The sequence below is a fragment of the Macrobrachium nipponense genome, chromosome 5, assembly GCF_015104395.2.
Source record: "Macrobrachium nipponense isolate FS-2020 chromosome 5, ASM1510439v2, whole genome shotgun sequence".
Classification (NCBI taxonomy): Eukaryota; Metazoa; Arthropoda; class Malacostraca; order Decapoda; family Palaemonidae; genus Macrobrachium; species Macrobrachium nipponense.
In genome coordinates this window covers 26,387,048-26,404,167 of record NC_061107.1, presented here as the reverse complement: position 1 = coordinate 26,404,167, position 17,120 = coordinate 26,387,048, and positions in this window count along the sequence as shown.

Here is a 17,120-nt window from a genome sequence, read left to right as displayed (position 1 = left end):
TAGAGCAAAGGCAGGATGAAGATGAAATTTTGGCAGATACAAAAGCGTTTCTTAGAGGGGAATTAGTTAGGAAAAGTTATAAGTTACCTTTTTCGGGTTTAGAATTAGAAGATAATCTGTTGGTCAGGAAAATTAAATATAAATTAAGGATTAATGAAAGTATAGGAGACACGACACAGATCATAATTCCGAAAGTCCTAATTCCAGTGGTTTTGGATATAGTACATTGCAGGTTCAGTAGTCCACACTTGGGGATAGAAAAAACATAATGAGGTGCGTGCTAAATATATTTGGAAAAATATTGAGAAAGATGTGGAAAATTTTGTGAAAAACTGTAAAGTATGCAATACTTGCAAACCTGCAAGGATAACTTCCTGCAAATTAGGGTCATATTACCTAACCAACTCAACTGTAAGGGATAACCCTGAATGACAACTGATAAGCTCTCTCTCTCTCTCTCTCTCTCTCTCTCTCTCTCTCTCTCTCTCTCTCTAATTCATTCTCTGTCATCCCTTCTCAACCTCCACCCCCTTTGGTGCCATTGATGTTTTATGCCACAGTATTCTTTTCCAAATAGTAAGTCATATGTACTATAATAAAATTAGGTATGATAAAATCATAAAGTTACTAAGTGCAAGTGCAGAACAACCTTGTTTCAGGGAATCCCTTCCTACCCCCACCCCCATTGGTGCTCTTTAGTACTAGTGATGTCTTATCCCCACAGCCTGATTTCTAGGCGGGGGGAAAGGGAGTATATTGTAAAAATCCCATCAAAATCGATCAAGAAATGTGGATTTGTAAAAATAAGGGGTATGATAAGAAGGGTTATGACCCCCTTAGAAGCGACTCTCGAATTTCGGATTTTGACTGAAAGCTTCCTTTGTTAGGGAGAGGGGTCTATGGTAAAAATCTTATCAAAATCGGTCAAGAAATGTTTATTTGTAAAAATGAGGGGATAAGAAAGGAGGGGTTATGACCCTCTTAGAAACGGCCCTCGAATGTCGGATTTTGACTAAAGCCGTCCTAGGGTGGGAGGGGAGTCTGTTATAAAAATCCTATAAAAATTGGTCAGGAAATGGGGATTTGTAACAATTTGGGGGTATGAAAAAGAGGGGTTATGACCCCCTCAGAAACACCCTTCGAATTTCGGATTTTCACTAAAACCTTACTTGGTGGGGGAGGGGAGTCTATGGTGAGAAGTCCTCAGCCAAAATTGGTCAAGAAATGTGTATTTAGCATAGTGTTCAATAACAAACAAACAAGTAAAATGACATTTCTCAATTCATATATATATAAATATATATATACTAGATATATATATATATATATATATAGAATATATATATATATACTGATATGTATAACATATATATATATATTATATATATATATATATATGTATATATATATATATATATATATATATAATATATATATATATAATAAAAATATATATATATATATATCTATAGATATATAGTATATATATATTATATGTATATATATATACATATATATATCGATATATATATTATATATATTATACTATATATATATATAAAATATATATATAATATATATACTATATATATATATATATATATATATATATTTTGTGTGTGTGTGTATTCTTTTATTGGAGCTTTACAATGTGAATTTTTTTCCTGTATATTTGTTTCATTATGAAATACATTTACGAAAACGTTATTTTCATACATCAATCATTCAAAATGTTTGAAGGAATGAAATTTTGTTCAAAATAAAAAGTATTTTTCTTTGAGTGAACATATTCTGAGCTTAATTCATATATTTTGCTTTCCCTTTCATGTCTTTGTTCCTTCTATGTTTTAAGTAAAATGAAAATTCAAGTTCTTGAAATTCACATTCAGTAAAATATTTTTTCCTTTTTTTAAATCGGAATCCTCAGGAGGTTCTGTTAGTTTGAGCTAAGCACTCAGATAATTTATTAACGAGAAGGTAATCTCTATGAAAAGATAATAAGCAAGAGGCTTAAGAAACATAACTGAGTATCGCATTATGCAAATTGTAAGATCCCCGAGGTATATCTTTTTTCATCTGGTTTTCATTTCTTTTCCTGAATCCTTGACTCCATCCCGATGACCAGAAACCGCATATTGAAACCCGATACTCGCTGGTTTCAAATAGCTTTGCCTTCGTTTCCCAGTTGTATGTTTAAGAAGAGCTGCGAATCCCTTTATACTTTATTTTTTTAATCCAAGGCTAAAAGTGTAGAAAGAGATTAATCTGCTCCGATGGAAATTATGCTCATAAATTTTTGGGGGGGCCAGATATAAAGCAAAATAATAAAGATGATTTATTCAACAATTTGTTTAACTTTCATTTTGCTTTGTCTTTCATCCTAATGAATAGGATTAATCCTACTACCATTTACATAAATTCTGCAGGATATAAAAGGATTCGAAGGACAGTTTCCGTGCCAAGTGTGGATTTTTTTTTACGCAATATTAAATCTCACACTAAAAAACCAAAATTAATTTTCACAAACTCGAACTGTTTAACGGCTATAGGTATAGTTCCTTCTTTGTAGAACTTTTGTTTACAGCGGTGGAATTCTTTCTTTAGTATTACTATATATATATATATATATATATATATATTTATATATATATATATATATATTATATATATATAGTAATACTACTAATATAACTCCTACACTTTGTACTAACTGTATTAAGAATGTCAAGTCAAAAATTCACTCCTAACGGAGGTGTGAGTTATCGGTGCTACATAGACTTTATGGACCTAAGAAAAGTTCGCGTCATCAGAATCTCAAGTCGATAAACTAATAATTGACGATATATAGCAAATGAAATGAAAAAGTTGGGAAATGAAGAGGCCTATGGAATGATCGAAGCTTTTTAATGTGATACTGCCTTATAGAGAGAAAAGTACTATATTTCAGAGACTACTGTCTCCCTCATCAGGTAGATGAATGTGAAAAGTTTACAGAAAAGGTGGTATTTATAACAAGAGGTCCATCCACAGACAAGCCAATTTAGGTCACCCCCGCTGATAATCTTCCTTTAATCTTCTTAAGCGTTGGTTGAATGAAAATCTTGTCGATTGTATCTGAAATCTTTCTGGAAAGAGGGTTGGAAAGGTGATAAATATAACAATGTGGCGTTGAGATGTAAAGATTTCACAACAGGATCAGGTTGCTTTAAGGCAGCTTGGTAGTAACCCATATGATTGTTTAAGCTGGAGGTCGGCCGTAAATTTAGCACTCCTGTATGGAAGGAGAGAACAACGCAAAGAGAACGGAAATGAAAAAGAGCCAAATTAATAGTAGTGGATAAAGTACAAGATACGAGTGAGAGATGTAACATATACTGTATTATCTGAGGAATGTTCTTAATAAATAAAGTCACTGCAAGACCACAACAAAGCTGTACGTTTGAGGATATATAATTCAGTCATAAAAAGGAGCTTTTGTTATTAGCTCGACCAATTAAATAAAAAAAAGGGGGTTAAGCTTTTACCCATGGCTTTGTGTCTGTCATACTTTTGGGCACCAGAAAATAAACCCTCCAAATGATTAACTTTTGGGGAGGAATTGACTCTGGTTCCACATTTGTTAACATGGAAGCCACCTCACCCACAATATAAAAAAAAAATGATTTTTATTAATTTACAATTTATCTATTAAAAATTTCAATAAAGTTAGTCAGGGTCTCGAGGTTGATACAGGTTATCTCGTATCGAGACATATCTAAAAAAGATCAGTAAATACTCTTCTAATAATAATTAGTTCAAATCGAGGAAACAGTGGAACATTAATGGTCAACGTTAAAATTTAAACTCACTAAGGGTCAACGTTAAAATTCAAACTCCTTAATGGTCAACGTTAAAATTCAAACTCCTTAATGGTCAACGTTAAAATTCAAAGTCATTAATGGTCAACGTTAAAATTCAAACTCCTTAATGGTCAACGTTAAAATTCAAACTCCTTAATGGTCAAACCGTTAAATTTGCAAACTCCTTAATGTCAACGTTAAAATTCATATTCACCCATTTGTACAATCAAGGGTGTTGGTTGGCTTAGAGGAAAATGCAAAATACCTTGACTGTTTTCCGAACTCTTGGGATTCACGCCTTTCCTTCCTGTGTTCCATTAGTTTATGCAAATTTTTCATAACCTTAAAATGTTAATCCGATAAATACTTAGTTCCTCTTCTGTTATGCTCCTCTCCACTCGACTTTATTCCACTTCCACTTCGGCCCAATCACTTCCCCATGTAGTAACTTCACCGTTATCTTTCCTATCCATTCTTACTTTCATCTATCTTTCTCTGTCGTTCTTTTAGGTTTCTTTATTATGAGTCCCATCTATATTCCTCGTTCTATCTTGTTTACTACGACTATCCCCCTTTCTCTCTCTTTCTGTCCTTCTGCGTTTCATTCATCATTTTTTCTTCCTGTATGGCAAATTACCCGTTCCTTTCTCTCTCTCTCTCTCTCTCTCTCTCTTTTCTTTGTGTTTTGGTTTGTTTCCTTTGCATTAGTTTTTCTTTCTTTTAGGCCAAATTTTCCTCTCTCTCTCTCTCTCTCTCTTTGTGTTTTAGTTGTGTTTTAGTTGTGTTTCCTTTGCATTAGTTTTTCTTTCTTTTAGGCCAAATTTTCCTCTCTCTCTCTCTCTTTTTGTGTTGTAGTTTGTTTAATTTGCATTAGTTTTTCTTTCTTTAAGCCCCCCTCTCTCTCTCTCTCTCTCTTTTCATTTGCTTCCCACGCCTCTTTTTTCCCCCCTTTATCTGTGTACCTCAATTTTCCAATTCGTCCTCTAGTTTCCTGAAACTGCAAATAATATAGCACTATTTTTTCCTCTCCTCCCGGAATCGGTTCTTCGATTTTCAATAAATTCTTATTCAGTTTCATCTTCATACTTCAAATATTTCTTAAAGATTTAGTTCTCTTCCCGTTTTCTCCTTTTCTTTTTTTTTTCCTTTATGCTGTTTATTGCTTTCCAGTAAAGTAATTTTGAAATTGCCTCCTTTCACCAAATCAGGGGAGATAGAATTAGTAATAATTCCTCTTTATTTTATCATTATCATCACTCAGGATTCCTGTCGATACTACTGTTTCAATAACGAGACCGAAATTTCCATTCTATTCTCGCACCATTTTAGATGTATTTTTACTTCTTGTGGTGTTATTTGTCTGCTTTTGAGCGGTAACTTTTACTACCCTTTTTCAAAGAAGCGGGATAGGTAATCTCTTCAACCTCGCTCGTGTGCGTGCTAACAGGATCACTCGAGAACGGCTAAACGGATCTCAGTGAAAGTGAGAGAAGGCAGTCATTGAGTAACCAATACGAGTGATCCACTTTTTGAGGGCTATGGATGGAGGATGTCATGTATTGTCTTCTGGGAAACTATCTCTTTTCTTATATTTGTTTCCGTCAATCTAATATGCGTTCAAGAGTTTCTTTTTTTTCAATTTCAAGAGCTATTATAGATATATTTTATGAGAGTAGACATTGAGATAAGACGTGTATAACCAGAAAATACTCATTAGACTTCCAAAACTTGTTTCACAAAATATATTATTATTGAGGACGAAATAAGACCCTTTTTCTTGAGTGTAAATCATGATATATCATTCAAGAATTAGTGTCCTCATCGCCAGACGGAATGTAACTGTCTTATTTGATCATCATCTTCAGTGTTATCATCATAGTGCTGTTATGGTATTGATGAAAATGGACATAACGATGAAAATTGTAGAGTTTATGCAATATTGAATTGTAGAAGTGACATCAGTAAATTAAAATGCGCGCGACAACTCTCCTTGTAATATTGTAGCAATTTTTTAATTTTCGATTTCGCTTCAGTTATTTCTGCTTCTTCCTCTGCATCGAGAAATCTATCTATGCTGCAAAATTGAACGGCAGTTTCTAAAATTCACACCTCTTTCATTTTTCTCTGCCTTTTGGAGTCAATTGAGTCTTTTCTGAAATGTCAGATGAATGTTCATTAAAAGTGACCTGTTGTACCTACATATCTCACGCTTTGTTGTTTTTGTTGTTACTGTTGTGAACACAGTTGTTTGCACATAAAGGCTCTCTCTTCTATTATGGAAAACAGGAAAAAATAGATTGGCTTTCGATGCAACTATTGTTTTGGTCTTTTTTTCTGCACAGGGGAAATATTTTTCATTACGTAGGTTGTTCAACCCTTTAATTAGCTTGTTATGTTCAATTCAGTGTAGGGAAATGGAGAAAATTGGTTGTATATCAAACAACATGTCGGTTTCTCTACTATTTGGCCAATATTCCTTATTTATTAGATTTGTATCAATGTCATTTCCGTCATGTTTTTTCCCTCCACCCCCCCCCCAACCCCCTTTTTTTTTTTTCTGATAATCGATATGCATTTTTTTCAAGAGTTTTCTCATAATACAGTATTAGGTATCTCTCGTTCTCCTTTGATTTCGCTGCCTGCCTTAATTCTTTCTCTCCCTCTCTCTATCGCTCTCTTCTCTCCTTTCCATTCATTTTTACCAGTGCAAGATATATTAAGAAATTATGATGTTCGGTAGTGGGAAACGATACCGTGATCACGATGAGGTCACCTTGGCTAGGTCAGGTTGTCAACGCGATCTCGTCATAATTATGGTATCGTAGGTTTGTTTCCTGCTACCGGACGCCATAATTTCTTCATAATTCTTGCACTTGTGTCTAGTGGCAAGGGTATCCAAAAAAAGCACGAAGAATTCATGAAGTTATGAGGGCATTTATGCTATTATAATGATATATTAATCTGATATAGATTAGCAGTTGATTCTGTAATCATCGATCCTTGAATTTTGTGTTATACAATGGTAGAAAACTCAATAATTTGAATATAACAGATTATGAATTCAGGTAAGTTCCAATTCCCGGAATTGGACCTTACATGAAAATAACAGTAAAAACAACATAATTACATACAATAATGTGATATCTAGCTTTAAAAAATGAATATTTGGTGCTTATGCAGAGCATTAGGAAATTCTTGATATCGGGATTTTGTACAGATGACATAATTATTGGAAGTTATGCTCTTTTCATTCATCAAAATTTTGTTCACTCAGGTAAGTCCCAATTCACAAAATAAGAGCTTACATAAATGTGAAACTCGTAAGATCTCTTATATATATATATATATATATATATATATATATATATATATGTGTGTGTGTGGTGTGTGTGTGTGTGTGTGTGTGTGTGTGTGTGTGTGTGTGTGCCATATTGCTATATCTGGGCGTAACACGGGAACACCGAGAATACCTAGTGCTTTTACGCAATATGTAATCTCCAAAGAAGCAAAACATATGGCCGAGGATGCTTATAATAAATAATATATATTAATATATATATATTTATTTATATATATATGTATATACACACACACACACACACACACACACACACACATATATATATATATATATATATATATATATATATATATATATATATATATATATATATATATATATTTAAAAACATAACCAACCCGACGCTGCAAGGGATAATCCTGAATGACAATTGATAAATCTCTCTCTCTCTCTCTCTCTCTCTCTCTCTCTCTCTCTCACTCTCTCCCTCTCTCTCTCTCTCTGTCATCCCTTCCCAACCTCAACCCTTTTGGTGCCATTGATGTTTTATACCACAGCATTCTTTTCCAAATAGTAAGTCATATGTACTATAATGAAATTAGGTATGATAAAATCATAAAGTTACTAAGTGTAAGGGCAGAACAGCCTTGTTTCAGGGAATCCCTTCCTACCCCCACCCCCATTGGTGCTCTTTAGTACTACTATGAGATTCAGGGCCTCTGTAACACGGTTTTTTCGCAATAACTTTTTATCTATGCATTTCATAAATATAACGCTTATTCAGAATACATATTATATTAACACATATTTTAAGTGTATTCGCACTACGTAGGTTTAATAAATTTGGTAGGTAAACTTATAATGTAAACGTGACCTTTTTTGAAGACGGGCCAACTTACTCAGAGAAAAGGTTTCGAACGCACTCGTTACGTAACTTATGACAGCATTTCTTCCCTCTTTCTCGATGGATGATTGGCTATACGTAACGAAGGCTAAACCTCTGGCAACAATGACATACAAATTTAAATACAAGCAAAGCAGTGCACCTTTATGAACTCTGGAACCTCTCCACTGATAATTGTCATAATGAACAAACCAACAAAATATGTTAATAAATACAAAAACACTTCGATTATTAGTCTAACTCCCAAAATAATTTCCAAAGAAATTACAGTCTACTTTATAGGTCACAATCAGATTGACAAGATGTAGGGAATAGTTGGTAATTATCAAAAACATGGTAGACAAGCTTGATTTGATAACTGCTATATCCACTGTCAAGCAATTCTTATTTATTGGCTATCTACCTATTTACTGAAAAAAATAGCCGGTACCGTATATTGGCTTTAAACCTTCACCAATAATTATCGTCAGAATGGTGACTTCATGAGGCTCCACCCACTTTCGCCTTGTTATAATTCAGGATAACACTGAAGGCTACCATGGGCATTGTTGGATTAGAAAATTTAACTTCTGCTATAAAAAATAATTTCTCGAGTAGTTGTAAGAAGTGCTAAATGATCCTCAAGGATCCCAGCAGTTGGCCTAAACATTTAATTCATGTATATTACTGCTATACTGTTGCGGCACTACTGCTACAGTAGTATTACTACGCTAGCACTAATACCCCACCCACATGTATCGTTCCGCCATTCATAAAGTCTTTGGGTTTCAGAGCCGATGGAATTTCTGTCTGGTGGATGGGCGGGGCAACATTTAGTCAAAAGGTGTCTGTTTACCTTGCTTACGTAATTAATGTTTTTCGACTCTTGGCCCGTAATCATTGGCCATGGGGTCGGCCAGATCATTTTTACTCTATAAAAATTAAAACTATCGGGTTTAGGTTATTGATAATGCTGACAAAATTTGTCTGTGGTTGTAAAATATACATATGTCAACTTTCAGCTACATCCGATGCTTTGACAAAGAGCAAAGTCCAAAAAACCGTGTTACAGAGACCCTGAATCTCATAGTAGTGATGTGTTATCCCAACAGTCTGATTTCTGGAGGGCGGGGGGGAAGGGGGAGAGAAGGGAGTATATTGTAAAAATCTCATCAAAGTCGATCAAGAAATGTGGATTTGTAAAAATGAGGGGGTATGATGAGAGGGGTTATAACCCCCTTGGAAGCAACTCTCGAATTTCGGATTTTGACTGAAACCTTCCTTTGTCGGGAGGAAAATCCTATAAAAATTGGTCAGGAAATGGGGGTTTGTAAAAATTCGGGGATATGAAAAAGAGGGGTTATGACCCCCTTAGAAACGGCCCTCGAATTTCGGATTTTGACTAAAACCTTCCAAGGTGGTGGAAGGGAGTCTATGGTGAAAGTCTCATCAAAATTGGTCAAGAAATGTGTATTTGCATAGTGTTCATACAAACAAACAAGCAAAATGACATTTCTCAATTCTCATATATTTATATATATATAGTATATATATATATATATATATATATATATATACATATATATATATATATATATATAATATATATATATATATATATATATATATATATATATATATATATATATCATATATATATATATATATATATATCTATATATAGTATATATATATATCATATTTTTATATATATTATCTGTTATATATTATATATAATATCTATATACATAAGAATTTTATCATTTTGTATTATTCTTTTTAATTGGAGCTTTACAATGTGAATATTTTCCTGTATAATTGTTTCATTATGAAATACAACTACGAAAAAAAGTTATTTTCATACATCAATCATTCAAAATATTTGAAGGAACGAAATTTTGTTCAAAATAAAAAGTATTTTTCTTTGAGTGAACATATTCTGAGCTGAATTCATATATTTTGCCTTACCCTTTCATGTCTTTGTTCCTTCTATGTTTTAAGTAAAATGAAAATTGAAGTTCTTGAAATTCACATTCAGTCAAATATTTTTTCCTTTTTTTAAATCGAAATCCTCAGGAAGATCGGTTAGTTTGAGCTAAGCACTCAGATAATTTATTAACGAGAAGGTAATCTCTATGAAAAGATAATAAGCAAGAGGCTTAAGAAACAGAACTGAGTATCGCATTATGCAAATTGTAAGATCCCCGAGGTATATCTTTTTTCATCTGGTTTTCATTTCTTTTTCTGAATCATTGACTCCTTTCCGATGACAAGAAACCGCATATTGAAACCCAATACTCGCTGGTTTCAAATAGCTTTACCTTCGTTTCCCAGTTATATGTTTAAGAAGAGCTGCGAATCCCTTTATACTTTTTTTTTTTAATCAAAGGCTAAAAGTGAAGAAAGAGATTAATCTGCTCCGATGGAAATTCATTCCTAACGCTGGTGTGAGTTATCGGTGCTACCTCGAGTTATCGGTGCTACCTAGACTTTATGAACCTAAGAAAAGTTCTCGTTATCGGAATCTCAAGTTAATAAACTTGACGATATATAGCAAATAAAATGAAAAAACAGGGAAATGAAAAGGCCTATGGAATGATCGAAGCTTTTTAATGTGATACTGCCCTGTGTTCATGAAACTGAATCAGGTTTAATGGAATAAGAACAGTACAATTTAGGCTTGTGCGAGGAAAATGGTGTGTGATTTAAGAGTATGTATGAAACAAAAGTGCAAATACTTTAAGAGATATGGCTGTGTCTAATACTATGGTATGTCTAATACTAGCATCCTGTGACAAATGTTAAGAATGGAATGGGAGGGTGTTAGTACGAACAGAACGTAAGTAATATCAGTAGAGCTTCAGAAAAAAAAAATGAAAGTGATGATGTAGTTGAAGTTTTGGTTCAAGACCAGATTTACTGCCGTATGAAGTATCCAGTATTGCATTTGATGGCGTTTTGAGTGATGAACGCGAAAGAAAATTGACTACTCATGAAAAATGCTATGCATGTGAGAGGTTATGAAGGCCAAGCTTGTGTTAGCATGACAAAATGTGAGGGAAATGGTGTGCAGTCACTCTCATAGATATCGGGAAGTGAATGTTAATGATAATGGGTGAAACAATTAAAGAATATACGAAGACACCAGAAACCCAACCGGTCTTCCTGAAGGTGAAGTCTGGTAACTGAATTTTATTTGAAATAATGCAAGTTGGTAAAATAAAAGGCCCCTTTAGCATTCTTTCTGGAAAGAGGGTTGGAAAGGTGATAAATATAAAAATGCGGCGTTGAGATGTAAAGATTTCACAACAGGATCAGATTGCTTTAAGTCAGCTTGGTAGTATCCAATATGATTGTTTAAGCTGACAAGCGGCCGTAAATTTAGCACTCCTGTATGGAAGGAGAGAACAACGCAAAGAGTACGGAAATGAGAAAGAGCCAAAATTATTAGAAGTGGATAAAGTACAAGGTACGAGTGAAAGATGCAACATGTACTGTATTAACTGAGGAATGTTCTTAATAAATAAAATCACTGCAAGACCACAAAAAACCTGTACGTTTGAGGATATATAATTCACTCATAAGAAGGAGTTTTCGTTATTACTTTGACCAATTAAATAAAAAAAGGGGGTTAAGCTTTTACCCATGGCTTTGTGTCTGTCATACTTCTGGGCACCAGAAAATAAACCCTCCAAATGATAAAAATCAATTTAAAAATCAATATAAAAAATTACAATTTATCTATTAAAAATTTCAATAAAGTTAGTCAGGGTCTCGAGGTTGATACAGGTTACCTCGTTTCGAGACATTTAATAAAGATCAGTAAATACTCCTCTAATTATAATTAGTTCAAATCGAGGAAACTGAGTAGAACATTAATGGTCAACGTTAAAATTCAAAGTCACTAATGATCAATGTTAAAATTCAAACTCACTACTGGTCAACGTTAAAATTTAAGCTCATTAATGGTCAACTTTAAAATTCATACTCACCCATTTATACAATCAAGGGCGTTGGTTGGCTTAGAGGAAAATGCACAATACCTTGACTGTTTTCCGAACTCTTGGGATTCACGCCTTTCCTTCCTGTGTTCCATTAGTTTATGCAATTTTTTTCATAACCTTAAAACATTAATCCGATAAATACATAGTTCCTCTTCTGCTATACTCCTCTGCACTCGACATTATTCCACTTCCACTTCGGCCCAATCACTTCCCCATGTAGTAACTGCACCGTTATCTTTCCTATCCATTCATACTTCCATCTATCTTTCTGTGTCGTTCTTTTAGGTTTTTTTATTATGAGTCCTATCTGTATTTCTCGTTCTTTCTTGTTTACTACGACTCTCCCCCTTTCTCTCTTTTTCTGTCCTTCTGCGTTTAATCCATCTTTTTTTTTTCCTGTATGCCAAATTTACTCGTTCCTTTCTCTCTCTCTCTCTCTTTGTGTTTTAGTTTGTTTCCTTTGCATTAGTTTTTCTTTCTTTTAGGCCAAGTTTTCCTCTCTCTCTCTCTCTCTCTCTCTCTCTCTCTCTCTCTCTCTCTCTCTCTCTTTTCATTTGCTTCCCACGCCTCTTTTCCCCCCTCTATCTGTGTACCTCAATTTTCCAATTCGTCCTCTAGTTTCCTGAAACTGCAAATAATATAGCACTATTTTTTCCTCTCCTCCCGGAATCGGTTTTTCGATTTTCAATACATTCTTATTCAGTTTCATCTTCATACTTCAAATATTTCTTAAAGATTTAGTTCTTTTCCCGTTTTCTCCTTTTTCTTTTTCCTTTATACTGTTTATCACTTTCCACTAAAGTAATTTTGTAATTGCCTCCTTTCACCAAATTAGGGGAGATAGAATTAGTAATAATTTCTGTCTATTTTATCATGATTATCACTGAGGATTCCTGTCGATACTACAGTTTCAATGAAGGGACCAAAAATTTCATTCTATTCCGGTGCCATTTCTGAGATATTTTTACTTCGTGTGCTGTTATTTGTCTGCTTTTGAACGGTAACTTTTACTACCCTTTTTCAAAGAAGCGGGATAGGTAATCTCTTCAACCTTGCTCGTCTGCAGGGTAACAGGATCACTAGAGAACGGTTAAACGGATCTCAGTGAAAGTGAGAAAAGGCAGTCATTGAGTACCCTCTACGAGTGATCCACTTTTTGACCACTTTTTGAGGGCTATGGATGGAGTATGTCATGTATTGTCTTCTGGGAAACTATCTCTTTTATTATATTTGTTTCCGTCAATGACGATGGGATTAGATATGCGTTTAAGAGTTTCTTTTTTTTCATTTACAAGAGCTATTATACATATATTTTATGCGAGTAGGCATTGAGATAAGACGTGTATAACCAGAAAATACTCATTAGATTTCCAGAACTTCGTTCACAGAAAAATTATTATTGAGGACGAAATAAGACCCTTTTTCATGAGTGTAAATTATGATGTATCATTCAAGATACACTAAAATTCGTTAAGCTTTACGAGAATTAGTGTCCTCATCGCCAGACGGAATGTAACTGTCTTATTTGATCACTATCTTCGGTGTTAGCATCATAGTGCTGTTATGGTAATGATGAAAATGGAGATAACGATGAAAATTGCAGAGTTTATGCAATATTGAATTGTAGAAGTGACATCAGTAAATTAAAATGCGCGCAACAACTCTGCCTGTAATATTGTTGCAATTTTTTAATTTTCGATTTCGCTTCAGTTATTTCTGTTTCTTCCTCTGCATCAAGAAATCTATCTATGCTGCAAAATTGAACGGCAGTTCTAAAATTCACACCTTTTTCATTTTGCTTTGCCTTTTGGAGTCAAGTGAGTATTTTCTGAAATGTCAGATGAATGTTCATTAAAAGTGACCTGTTGTACCTACATATCTCACGCTTTGTTGTTTTTGTTGTTACTGTTGTGAACACAGTTGTTTGCACATAAAGGCTCTCTCTTCTATTATGACAAAACAGGAAAAAATAGATTGGCTTTCGATGCAACTATTGTTTTGGTCTTTTTTTCTGCACAGGGGAAATATTTTTCATTACGTAGGTTGTTCAACCCTTTAATTAGCTTGTTATGTTCAATTCAGTGTAGGGAAATGGAGAAAATTGGTTGTATATCAAACAACATGTCGGGTCTACTATTTGACCAATATTCTTCATTTATTAGATTTGTATCAATGGCATTTCCGTCATGTTTCCCTCACACACGCCCCCCCCCCCCTTTTTTTTTTATCTGATAATCGATATGCATTTTTTTTCAAGTGTTTTCTCATAATACAGTATTAGGTATCTCTCGTTCTCCTTTGATTTCGCTACCTGCTTTAGTTCTTTCGCTCCCTCTCTCTATCGCTCTCCTCTCTCCTTTCCATTCATTTTTACCAGTGTAAGATATATTAAGAAATTATGATGTCTGGTAGTGGGAAACGATACCGTAATCACGATGAGGTCACCTTTCTTCATATTTCTTGCACTTGGGTCTAGTGACAGGGGCATCCAAAAAAGGCAAAAATTTCATGAAATTAAGAGGGCATTTAGGCTATTATAATTACATATAAATCTGATACAGATAGTATATGGAACAGTGGAGGATGTGGATATCCCGATCTTTATTGACACCGGTGCATATATCAATTTAATTGATCATACTTTGTACCAATCCATGTTCTCCCTTTACCTTTTGAAACCCTCAAATGAGACAGTGTGTGATGTGCAAGCCCATAGATTAAACATCCTGGGTTTTGTTAGAATACGGTTAACTCTGGGTGATGGAGTGTTAATAGAACCATTTTTGGTTATAAAAGGGGTTGCGTTGGGCAACAAACTTTTGCTGGGCCATCCTGCATGTAGAAGACACAAGATATCGGTCCATGCAGGTGTTAGTGGTATAACGGTTGGAATACCCGGTGTTTTTATCCCTTATGAGGACGCAATTGAAATTGAGGATATGGAGATTACTGAAAATTGGGGTGCGTTTGGCGATGCTAATGGTAATGATTCCGGGGATATGGGAAGTGGTGTTAGCAAAACCCACACTGATGATACAGGGAATAACTGCGGTGATGTTATGGAAGTATGCGTAATTGAGGGTACCGAAAAATAGGAGGGGTTATTAGCACTGCATCAGTGAACAGTGTATCAAACACAGGTCTTACATGGGTAGAATTACTGAACTGTAATGATACAGTTAGGAAATACCAGAAGAATACATATGTGTTAGATCTCCAAGATTGGAGTAATGACAGTGGTTCGGTGGCTATTGTAGAGGAGAGAGCTGAGTTTTCAGAGGCAGAAATGCAATCAAGGAAGCAAATATTCAGAGAACATTTAGCTAATGCAGATTATAATGAGCATTTAGAAGCAGTAAGCGAGCTCTTGGCAGAAACTGGGGACACGATAGCTTTACAAGGGGATAAACTGGGATTGACTAATGTGTTAGAACATAAGGTAAACTTAGAGAGAGATACGAAACCCATTTTTATTCCTGCATACCGCATACCTTTCAAAATCAGAGAGCATGTAGAAAAAGAGGTCAATAAATGGGAGGAGGAAGGAATCAGTAGACCTAATGTGTCTCCACACAACTTTCCTCTGTTAGCAGTGCCTAAGAAGGACGGTTCTGTCCGAGAATACGTCGATTTTAGACGTTTGAATGAAAAAACAATTCCTGACCGTTACCCAGTCGCATGCATACCAGATCTTTTTGTAGAAATCGGGGACATAATATTTATAGCTCAATTGATTTAGCGCAGGATTTTCTGTAGGTTCCTCTTAGTGAAAATAGTAGGAATATAAGGTCTTTTCAGTGCCCAAGGGACACTATGAATTTACGCGGATGCCATTCGGTTTATCGGGTAGTCCGATGACCTTTACCAGATTGGTAAACAGAGTTTTGCACGGGTTATTGAGTAAAAATGTTTTTGCGTAGATGGATGATATATTAATTGCAACAGACTCGATTGTGCAACACCTGGAAGTGCTTAAGGAAGTACTTAAGAGACTTAGGTTAGCAGGATTGAAAATTAAGCTAGCTAAGTGTTCCTTCTTGAAAAAGCAAATCACATATTTAGGTCATGTCAAATCTAAGGAAGAGGTTAGAGTAAACGACGATAAAGTCAAAGCAATAGCGGCTTTTTGCACCCCAAAATCAAAGAAAGAAATTAAGTCATTCCTGGGGATGGCGGGGTTTTTCCATAGGTTGTGAAAGGATTTTCTAACATAGCAGCTCCTCTAACAGATGTATTGCGGGTAGACATTCAATTTCATTGGGTAAAACCCTAGGAAGAAAGTTTTCAAAAACTTAAGGATGCGTTAATGAATCCCCCAGTTCTGGAATTTCTAGATTTCAGCAAACCATTCACATTACTGACTAACGCCAGTCAGGAGGGTATAGGTGCTTGCCTTATGCAAAAATTTGATGGGAAATTCAATCCCATAGCGTTTTATAGCAGGAAGTTTAGGACAAAGGTCAGCAATGAAAGATTAATGGCTATCATAGATAAAGAAGCCTCTGCAATAGTATCAAGTTTAGTTCAAGAAATATTTATTTGTAAAAATGAGGGGGTAAGAAAAGAGGGGTCATGACCCTCTTAGAAACGGCCCTCGAATGTCGGATTTTGACTAAAGCCGTCCTGGGGTGGGAGGGGAGTCTGTGATAAAAATCCTATAAAAATTGGTCAGGAAATGGGGATTTGTAAAAATGAGGGGGCAAGAAAAAGAGGGATTATGACCCCCTTAGAAACAGCCCTCGAATTTCGGATTTTCACTGAAACCTTCCAGGGTGGGGGAGGGGAGTCTATGGAGAAACGTCTCATCAAAATGGTCAAGAAATGTGTATTTGCATAGTGTTCATACAAACAAACAAGCAAAATGACATTTCTCAATTCATTTATATATATATATATATATATATATATATATATATATATATATGTGTGTGTGTGTGTGTGTGTGTGTGTGTGTGTGTGTGTGTGTGTGTGTATTCTTTTATTGGAGCTTTACAATGTAAATTTTTTCCTGTATAATTGTTTCATTATAAAATACAACTACGAAAAACGTTATTTCATACATAAATTATTCAAAATGTTTGAAGGAACGAAAT